This window comes from Mercenaria mercenaria, unplaced genomic scaffold, assembly GCF_021730395.1.
Source record: "Mercenaria mercenaria strain notata unplaced genomic scaffold, MADL_Memer_1 contig_5094, whole genome shotgun sequence".
In the NCBI taxonomy this organism is placed as follows: domain Eukaryota; kingdom Metazoa; phylum Mollusca; class Bivalvia; order Venerida; family Veneridae; genus Mercenaria; species Mercenaria mercenaria.
In genome coordinates this window covers 10036-20070 of record NW_026463379.1, presented here as the reverse complement: position 1 = coordinate 20070, position 10035 = coordinate 10036, and positions in this window count along the sequence as shown.

Genomic DNA, 10035 nt, shown 5'->3' with positions numbered 1-10035 from the left:
TTGTTCGATCTGACGAAGTCAGCGTATAATGTCATCTTGTTCAATGTTTGAGAAAATGACGAAATATCTCCCTATTACAGATTTATATGACGATAACTGAGTCTATACACGCAGTATGAATGGCGTCCTGACATTTTACAAAACACAAAGATTTCCAAAAATGTTTTCCTCGGCGATTTAGCCTTAATCTTAAATCAAACATTGATTATTTTTGTATTAACATGTTTTCGTCTTTCATTTGAAGGCAAAAGACGCATGGTACTTCTTTTTGATAGACCGTAATTTAGCAAGTTTATAATAATACTGTGAATAATTAGCTACTTACAATGTCTTAATAAACACACACGTCTAATTATGCATAAGGTGTTGTTTGTGTTTCAGTATAGACAATGCATTCTATCAACTTGACTTTTTCTTTTAGATGTCTATAAGTGCTATTTTAACTGCAGAATTTGAAGTATTTCATGCTCACATTTTAGAACCGATAATACCTTTCACCCAGATATTATAACTGTTTTACTGATGTCAATCCCATATATATCATGCGTAAAATAAACAAACTATTTGCAAGCTCTGCCCTTAACCAGCTATCAAAGAACAAGTATTGAAGACAATATACAAAATTGTTTATAAAGAGGTATTTATGATTGCACTTGACAAAAGACTATAATGAATACCTTCCCAGGGGACAAAATCAGGTGTTATTACGCTAGGGTCACTAATTTCTTACAAGTTTTATTTGGAGGTTATCCATTACTGATATAACGATCCAAATCACCGACGTTTGAGACAACGTGGCGCGTAGACTAGCTCCTAGACTATGATATATCTTTTTACATTTTTATGATTGAATGTAGTGAACTGAGCCAGTCTATATCCTATGTCCAATATCATAATTTCAACATCAGTCCTGTGTGAAAATCTCTAAAATAGACTGGCTTTTGTCTCTATGAAATTGAGTTTGTCAAAAAAGGGAAAAATATAGAAATATAGTTATTATCAGTCTAGTGGCTAGTCTACGTGGCGCGGTGTATGTGAATTTCTATAGTTTAACTACAATAAACAGTTTTGATAATTGTAAGGAACAGTCTTCTGTAGTAATTAAATAGTTTCGAGCGATGATATTGTATACAGGATTGTCAACTTATCTCTGTTATATTGTTTAATGCTTTTGTTCATAATTACTAAAATGTCTACATTACAACAAATAACCAATTAATATAATGTTTGCTATGATCAAAGGAAATCGCAAAACATGAATCGATATTGACAGATATAATACATTAAAAACAGACATTTTGCTCCTTTGCCAATATCTTTAATCTTTTGGAAATTATGTCTTTAAATTTGCCGAGTGAGGGAATGCATGATTAATTTTGTCATACTTTAATTTATTTGAATGAATTTAAACTTGCATCTTGTATCATATTGGTAATATTTTTTTCATGAATGGAGATTAACAGATATTATCTTCTGAATATAAACATACAAAACTATTATCTGTGACAAAGAACAATATTATTGTAACTTGTCTGGTATGTCATTAATCAGCTGTTTTTTTTTTTCATCAAAATTGGATGGAACAACTGCGACGTCATCTAAGGCATCTAAGGAACGTTCTCTCTGACTATACGCCGACGTCGTCCAAGCAGCGTTGATTTAACTTTCGCGCCTTTCCTTTTGCTGTTCATACGAAATGAGCGTAATAATTTTCAATGGAAAATAATAGGCCGAATATAAATATTCTTAGATACTTGTCAGAACTTTGCTGAAACGGTTCTCCTACAAAGCAAGGTCAGTACATGTTTGACAACAATATTCACCACCGTACATTTTGATAACACTACCTCTTAATTCGAACATTATTAAACTGTATATGTTCGAGCTTTGTAAGACCACATTCGTAACAGATCGCATTTGTAACAGATTTTGTACGTATGCGATCTCATTCGTAACAGGTAAAATATGTTACGAATGTGTTTGTCCAACATGAGAAACACATATGTATCATGTTGAGTTTTATACTGCAAATGTTCAATCAGTTGGTTGTCATCGCAACACCATTAAATGACTGTCATAAGCATCAGTTAGTGTCGTCGTTGTCGACGTCAATGCCGTCATAAATTTATTTGAGGCGCATCATGAGCAAATGGGCCTTCGGGAATCTTCGAGGCTTTGCGACCAGTGTGGGCCGAGATCAGCCTGCGCATCCGCGCAGACTGATCAGGGCCCACACCGTTCGCTGTTATTTCAAAGAAGGCTTATTCTACCTGAATATGAAATTTTCTGACCCTTATTCAGATGCATAAATGCACAGGTCAGCCGAAATATACACTTTCCGGAAATTCACGAAAATGTCCGAATGCCAATTTTCCCGTGACGTGGCTCAATTTTTATGATAATTTCTGCATCCACTTCTATAATATGCTTACAACTTCAGCTACTTCTACTGTTACCTCGACTAACTCTGAAAATAGGGATCAGAGCCAGATGAAAAATAGGAGGTGCGCAAGATCATATCATGATTAAGACTGTTGCAAGGTTTCAAGAATCTATATCAAATACTTTTTGAGCTAGGCGTGTCACAATGTGAAAATGTGCATTTTTCACTATTTCAGGGGCCATAACTCTGAAATTGGGGATCAGAGCCAGATGAAAAATAGGAGGTGCGCAAGTTCATATCATGATTAAGACTGTTGCAAGGTTCATGAATCTATATCAAATACTTTTTGAGCTAGGCATGTCACAAGGTGAAAATGTTCATTTTTGACTATTTCAGGGGCTATAACTCTGAAAACAGGGGTAGGAGCCAGATGAAAAATAGGAGGTGCGCAAGTTCATATCATGATTAAGACTCATGCAAGGTTTCATGAATCTATATCAAATACTTTTTGAGCTAGGCGCGTCACAAGGTAAAAATGTGCATTTTTGACTATTTCAAGGACCATAACTCTGAAAATAGGGGGCGGAGCCAGACAAAAAATAGGAGGTGCGCAAGTTCATATCATGATAAAGACTCATGCAAGGTTTCATCAATTTATATCAAATTCTTTTTGAGCTAGGCGCGTCACGAACTTCGGACGGACGGACGGACAAGACCAAATCTATATGCCCCCACCACTCATGGGTGAGGGCACAAAAATAGATCCGTCGGAAGCAACGCGGACAAAAAAAATAGTAAATATTGCAGATTCGATTTGATTGAGACCGCATTAGCTCTAGTTGGTTTAATTTCACACCCTATAAACGACTGTAGTCCCCCTCTTCCTCTTGCGAGTAAATAAACAGACACGCGGAAGGTAAGAAATCGTCTTGAGATTAATTATTTTGCTTTACATTGTATGTGTATTTAAGTGTAACGATAAGTCTAACAATAAATGATAATTCATAAAGATGTGTATATGGTGATATAATAGATGAACTTACAGGTAATGTTTACAAAATGCTGCCAAAATGTTGACTGATCACACTCATTGCATGAAAATTCACTCGACCAAGTCACGAAACTGATGAATAACACGTCAAATTGATTTGTAATCCAATAATCCATGATGTTTTCTGATATAAGCATGCATACTCCATAAATATATGTAAATAAGATGTTTCATATCTGTTGCGATTTTGAATGAAAATATTTTTTATCTAGTCAGTGAAAAAACATTCACTGTATGCCGACTTGCCAATTTTGATATTTGATCTGAACGCGTATTTGCGAGTGATACTGTAATCCATTTTGCGACTACAGTAGGCGATTTATGTCCTTTAAAGGCGTAAATGAAATAAAAAAATGCATACAAAATTGTCTCTATTGATCAGTCGTCATGTATGTATTGTCATTTAATGTCGAATCCCTCGTGCTATGTTTGTACTAATCCATTGGAGGTGGGGGTGGAGGGTCTGTGACTCGCTATCCTACTTAATTATGTAATGAATTGAATGCTTCAGCATCGTTTACATGCAAGTATTCCGTGTTGGTTTTACCTGGAACAAATGATACTAGATATAAGACCTTCCTGGTTTTACACACATATACCATCATAAAGCACAGAATTAGAAACTGAAAGTATACACAGGGTCCCTACTATGTGATGCAAGAAATTATAGCCGTCGATTCCCTATGGAAATCACGCAAAGAAATGTTACCTGACGATTTCAAAATATCGATGAGATGAGACAGGAGGGGACGAATAGTTTCATGTTAAATTTCGTGTGTTTATGGCAAATACAAAGACAAAACTAAAATAGAGCTGTTTACTGTGCGACGCTGTCAAGAAAGCGATCCACAAAGGGTTAGTGGATTAAATCTGGCGCCGTTTCACTACAAATCACCACATTTACTGTTCATATTTTCAAAGCTTATTAATTCAATGGGTTGAAATTCTAGAAAATAAAGTCTTGTGAGCGACACCTCGTCTCATGATGGTCTCGTGATGGTGAACATTTGTGCCAAGTTATTTCAGAATCCCTTAATGCATATACGAAGTTATGGCACGGACACGAAAAACACACATTGTTTCACCTTTAAGTGTCACTTTAAAGAGAAAAGGAAATAAGACGGACATTAACTAGATATTGCCGATATTTGTATGTAAACCTTGAGAGAGGTAGGTGTAATAGTATTGAAGTAATTGCACGACCAGATTTATGAGGACAAATATACAAACAGACCGAACAGACAGACCGCATGGTGACTCCTTCAGAAATGCTGAAACATATTTACCCAAAAGAGTTACAGCTTAAAAAGGCCAATTCTTCAGATTTAGAAGCGTCATTTTTGGATTTAAATTTAACAATTGTGAATAATAATCTAGAAACGAAAATATATGTTTAAAAGGGACGATTTTAATTTTGAAATTGTCAACTTCCCCCACCTTGGTGGGGATGTCCCTCAAGCAACATCATACGGAGTCTTCATTTCACAACTTATTCGTTTTGCAAGAGCTTGCTCAAAGATAGATGATGTTAATGACAGAAATCTTCATATCACCAAGAAATTGTTACAACAGGGTCACCGTTATCATAAGCTACGGAAAGCTTTAAGTAAATTTTACAACAGATCGTCGGAACTGTTAGAAAAATACAATACGAACCTAAAACACTTTTAAAACTTGGACTTACACACCCGGAATATTATGGAGATGTAGTTTATAAAATTCGGAAAATTAAACATAGTGCTTATTTTAATCAAATATTTGTAAAATGTGTTAAAAAGTTGATCAAAAGAGGATATGATGCGAAAATCGTGAAGCACAGTGCATGTTTAGTGATTGTTTGTTTGTTTTGGGTTTAACGCCGTTTTTCAACAGTATTTCAGTCATGTAACGGCGGGCAGTTAACCTAACCAGTGTTCCTGGGTTCTGTACCAGTACAAACCTGTTCTCCGCAAGTAACTGCCAACTTCCCCACATGAATTATCAGAGGTGGAGGACTAATTGACCCATCTACAGTTAATCGCTACGCTTTTCTATTTGATGGTGCAGTGACTCCATGATGCTTTTCTCCTAAATCCTACATACAATGGACGGTGGGAGTTGATTTTCACTTTTGCAGTTTTGTTAATCCTGCCCTTAAAAGTTAGGCTCTTGGTGCTCTGGCTTCAGACAAGTTGTTGAGTTCATTGGTGTAATTAAACTTTAGATTTACCTTAATTTTATGTCTGTTATTTTGCGCTAATGAGGTTGGCATGCCCTAAACGCGTTTAAGCCCCCAGTTTCCTTTATATAGGTTACTGACCGTTCCAAGGCGATGTCCCAATTTTCAACTGGTTTTCTTTCTGTCTTGTATTGTCTGTTGCGTATGTTTTCTTGTTTGTTGTATGCGTTTTTCCCTCCTCCTTACTCCCACTATTGCCCCCTCTTTTCCCCTTGCATTGGCGCTACTTTTTGCATCCCTCCTCTTTACTTTGAATTAGTTTTCGTGGCTCCCCTTTTTTCAGGCTGACGGAATCCTAAGGAGGTACACAATTGTTTTTTTCCTGCTTTTATGGGTGCGTTTGTGTGATTGTGAGTCTAAGACGGTGCCCTACTGTTTTCTGTGTTATTTAGTTGGGTATGGTTGTGTGTTTGATTTTGGTACATGAGTGTCCGCGGCGCTTTTGTGGTTTACGTTGTAGTGTGACTGTTATTAAGGAACGTAGCATTCCCTTTGTATTTTCATCCTTGTTCTTCTTTGCCCTTCAAATTCCTCCCCCACCCCGCCCCACCCCACCATTTACCACTTCCTCCCCCTCTATCTATATTTCACATAAAGTAGTATGTACTTGTTAGATGTTTGAAGCAACCCGTCTGTAATATTTTTCCATTACAGCTTCTTTTTGTTGTGGGCCTACTTTGCTAATGCGTGGCTCTGAGGCTGTGTTTAAGGTGCTCTGTGCTTCCGAGAAATCTACCCTTACCTATTATCCTATATACCACCTTCCTTCAAACTTTGTTTGCGGATTATAATTATGAAGAAATATTACAGGAGCTTAGGAAACGCCGATATCTTATACGTAAGTCAGTCGCAAACAGGCATACAGTCTTTTTCCGAAAGTCGCAAGCACTTGTACAGTACTAAAGCAAGCATGCATACAGTCAGGTAATCACAACGAATCTTCTTTCATTGACGATTATAAACAAATTGGAGATTTTAGCAATGATTTTATTTTATTTTACTAAGCTAGTATTGTTTCTTTATCCATGAAACAGTGGAATTGACATGTAGGTCATTCTTCAAACAAGAAAATATGTACTTTTGACGCCGACAATGTACAATTTATGGACAAAATCAGTGATCAACCGAGTTTTTTGCTATAATTCTATCTGTAATCAGACTAACACATTATATAAAGAAACAAATCATGTTCAGCTTCAAATAAAATATAAATATACATGCCTTCAAAGCAAAGCAGTCACTTTAAAATGCTGTTTTTCAACTTTTAGCTGTCAGTTTATTGTTTTGATCACTCGCAAGAGGAAGAGGGTGAGTACAGTCGTTTATAGGGTGTGAATTTGTACGCTAGTCAGCAGTGTACATGTATCTAGATAATTTACAACCATGCTTTGCACGGAATGTCATGGATCAGAGGAATAGACTGGCTATATTCATCACGACAGTCCGGCAACCTTAGGAAATCTAAAGTGGTAGTATATTCATGGTATGACTGGGAAATATACACCTGTTTTGGCAATTCAAGGTGATATAGGTTGGAGACCAATCACTATTGATCAGTGGAAATCCGTATTTAACCACTGGAAACTGACGTTGCCGCGTATCCTTGGCAACTGTTACGGGTACTGCAATCCTAAGGATTATTTGTCTAATTACTCTCGAAACAATCGAAATATTTCCAAAACGTAAAGTTTATAATAAAGTTAAATAAATTTATGATGTTTATTCCAACATGATGACATAACGATATTAAGGCTTTTAATTTTTCTTATTATTTTTGTAAATGTTTACAATGTCGTGTGTATCAATCATATATAATCATGAACTTAAGAAGTAATTCAAGAAATCCTTGCAAAGTTGTAAAGGACTCTTTTGACTAAAGTCTTCTTAAAATAGGTTAAAAATTGATCACAAGACTTACGAACAGAACAGAACAGAACATGACTTTATTAACTCAAGTTACATATGCAACATGTGAGTATACAGACATAAGTAAATTATCACAAAATTTCACATGACATGGTGTTTCTAAGAAAGTAAGCAAGCAAACACTATTTCTATTTCATTATAACATTATAAACAGTGACTATAAAAACAGAAAGAAGAGTTGATGGTCATACAACAAAGGATAGGAAGGGCAGGGGGTGCGCGTGGAGCGGGGGTGAATGCCCATATAAACATTTTAACGAAGGACGCAACGTAATTGTCAATTCACTTATGATGTGAAGCCAGATGCCCTATTAATCTTCATTATCAAGTTTTAATCCTAAACTAAACAATTAGGGGCACATGTGCTAAGTAATTGAAATAGACTATAGACTATGCGTGGGAGGAAAACATGATTATAGCTGACGTATTAGTAAACATAGGTCACATGGTTGATTTAGGTCAAGATGTGTAATTTACATGTGTAGGGTTACGGAGTGTTTTTCAGAAATGTAGAACGAAGATTATATATTCTTCGATTGTGGATTTACATATAATACACGGGTGGTAAACGCGCAATCCAATTCCCACCGGGAATACGCTAAAAATGGGTTGCGCGACTTCCGGTGCTGGTGTTGCGTAACAATATATACAAAATCGAGGTATTGTCCGTAAGTATTGGCCTGGCACTCATTAATCTTCGCTAATATTATCGGGCGTTTTCGTTAATTTACGCAATATTAGAATCCTAAAATTATCTACATTACTAAAGTAACATGTAAGCTTAATATTACATTAATTTTAATTCTTTTCTCTTGTATTTTTTTAGGAACGCTGGTGACAGGTAATTTTTTTTTTTTTTATCTACGATACTTTTAAAACAATTTTATTCCACTTTTTACAACGGGTAAATATGATTATTTTTAATAAATGAACCATAAATATCACGATACGTTTGATAAAATGAGTAGTATTTAGTCTGCATATAAACTTGGGAAAAAGAAGAAATGGTCATGCAGACATAGGACTCGAACCCACAATCTTGATATTGGCAGGTAAACGCTTTGTCCGCACAGCTACCTGCACATGTGACAAAATACCAGTTAGGAATTATATATGTAATATTCAGTTATATCGCTATTTATGTTCGGTCACCGAAAATTAATTTACGGAAATATACGGAATATTCATGAGTGCCAGGTCAATACTTACGGACAATAGGTGGGTTTTTGTTTTTGTAAATAATGACACATTTACGAGAGTTTTCGAAAAAAAGCAAAATGCTATTCGACACAAAAATGAATAAAGATCGTATGTGTGAAATACCAACTTATTAATTTAAGAATCAGCTCTGTTATCACGAAAACTCTGCTGGCTCGATCTGTCAAAAAAAGCATGGAATCATGAAAAATGCCAATTTTCTAACTCTTGTGCCTTCTTTCTGGAAATGTGACGCTTCTAATGATCAAACACGTTTAAAACAGTCATGAATATTACATACACTTGAATGAAATGTTGCTTTTGGGGGAAAGATTGGCAAAAAATAATCAGGAATGGGGTTGCGCCCCGGGAATGGAGTTGCGCGTATACATTATATACATTAAGATGTATACGAGCAACTCCATTCCCGGTGCGCAACCCCATTCCCGATGATTTTTTGTCAATTATGTCCCCGTAAGCAGGATTTGAAGCAAATAATTTTGATATTCGTTACTTTGTAATAGTTGAGTTATCATAAAAAGCATCAGATGTCCTCAGATTAGGCATATGAGGTCAGAAACTTCCATTTTTGTTGATTTCATACTTTTTCACGCTTCGTGTCGCCTGAGTTTTAGTGATAATAGAGCCGAATCATAAATTACAAACCAGATATTTTACACATATGATGTATTATCATATTTGTGTCGAATAGCATTTTTCTTTTTTCGAGAAAATTTATTCTTGTCTCATACTAAGCAAAATCATAACTTCACATACCTCAATTTTGTCTTTTTTACGCGCAACACTAGCACCGGACGTTGCGCAACCCATTTTAAGCGTATTCCCAGCGGGAATTGGATTGCGCGTTTACCACCCGTGTTATACGAGAACCCATTTAATTACGTATTTTTATATGGGGTAGGGGTAGAGTAATGTAATTCAGCGTAATAATTTCGCCCACGGTAGCTATTTTGATCTAAAAGTAGAGTTTATCTTAAAATGAAGATTTACAGAAACAAATACTCATTGCGATTAAATAAAATTTTCGTCATCATATTACTTTTTAGTCAAATTATATTGTTTGGGTTTTATATGAGACAAGATTAAAGAATATTTTTCATTCAAAACTCTACGTCATATTTGTTGCTCTAAAGTTAACTTTAACGTAAATATCGAGTCTAAGGTTAAGTGATCGCCACTATATACCATTTAAATGCAGATATTTGTTGACTGAACAGAACGATTTACGAAAACTATGGA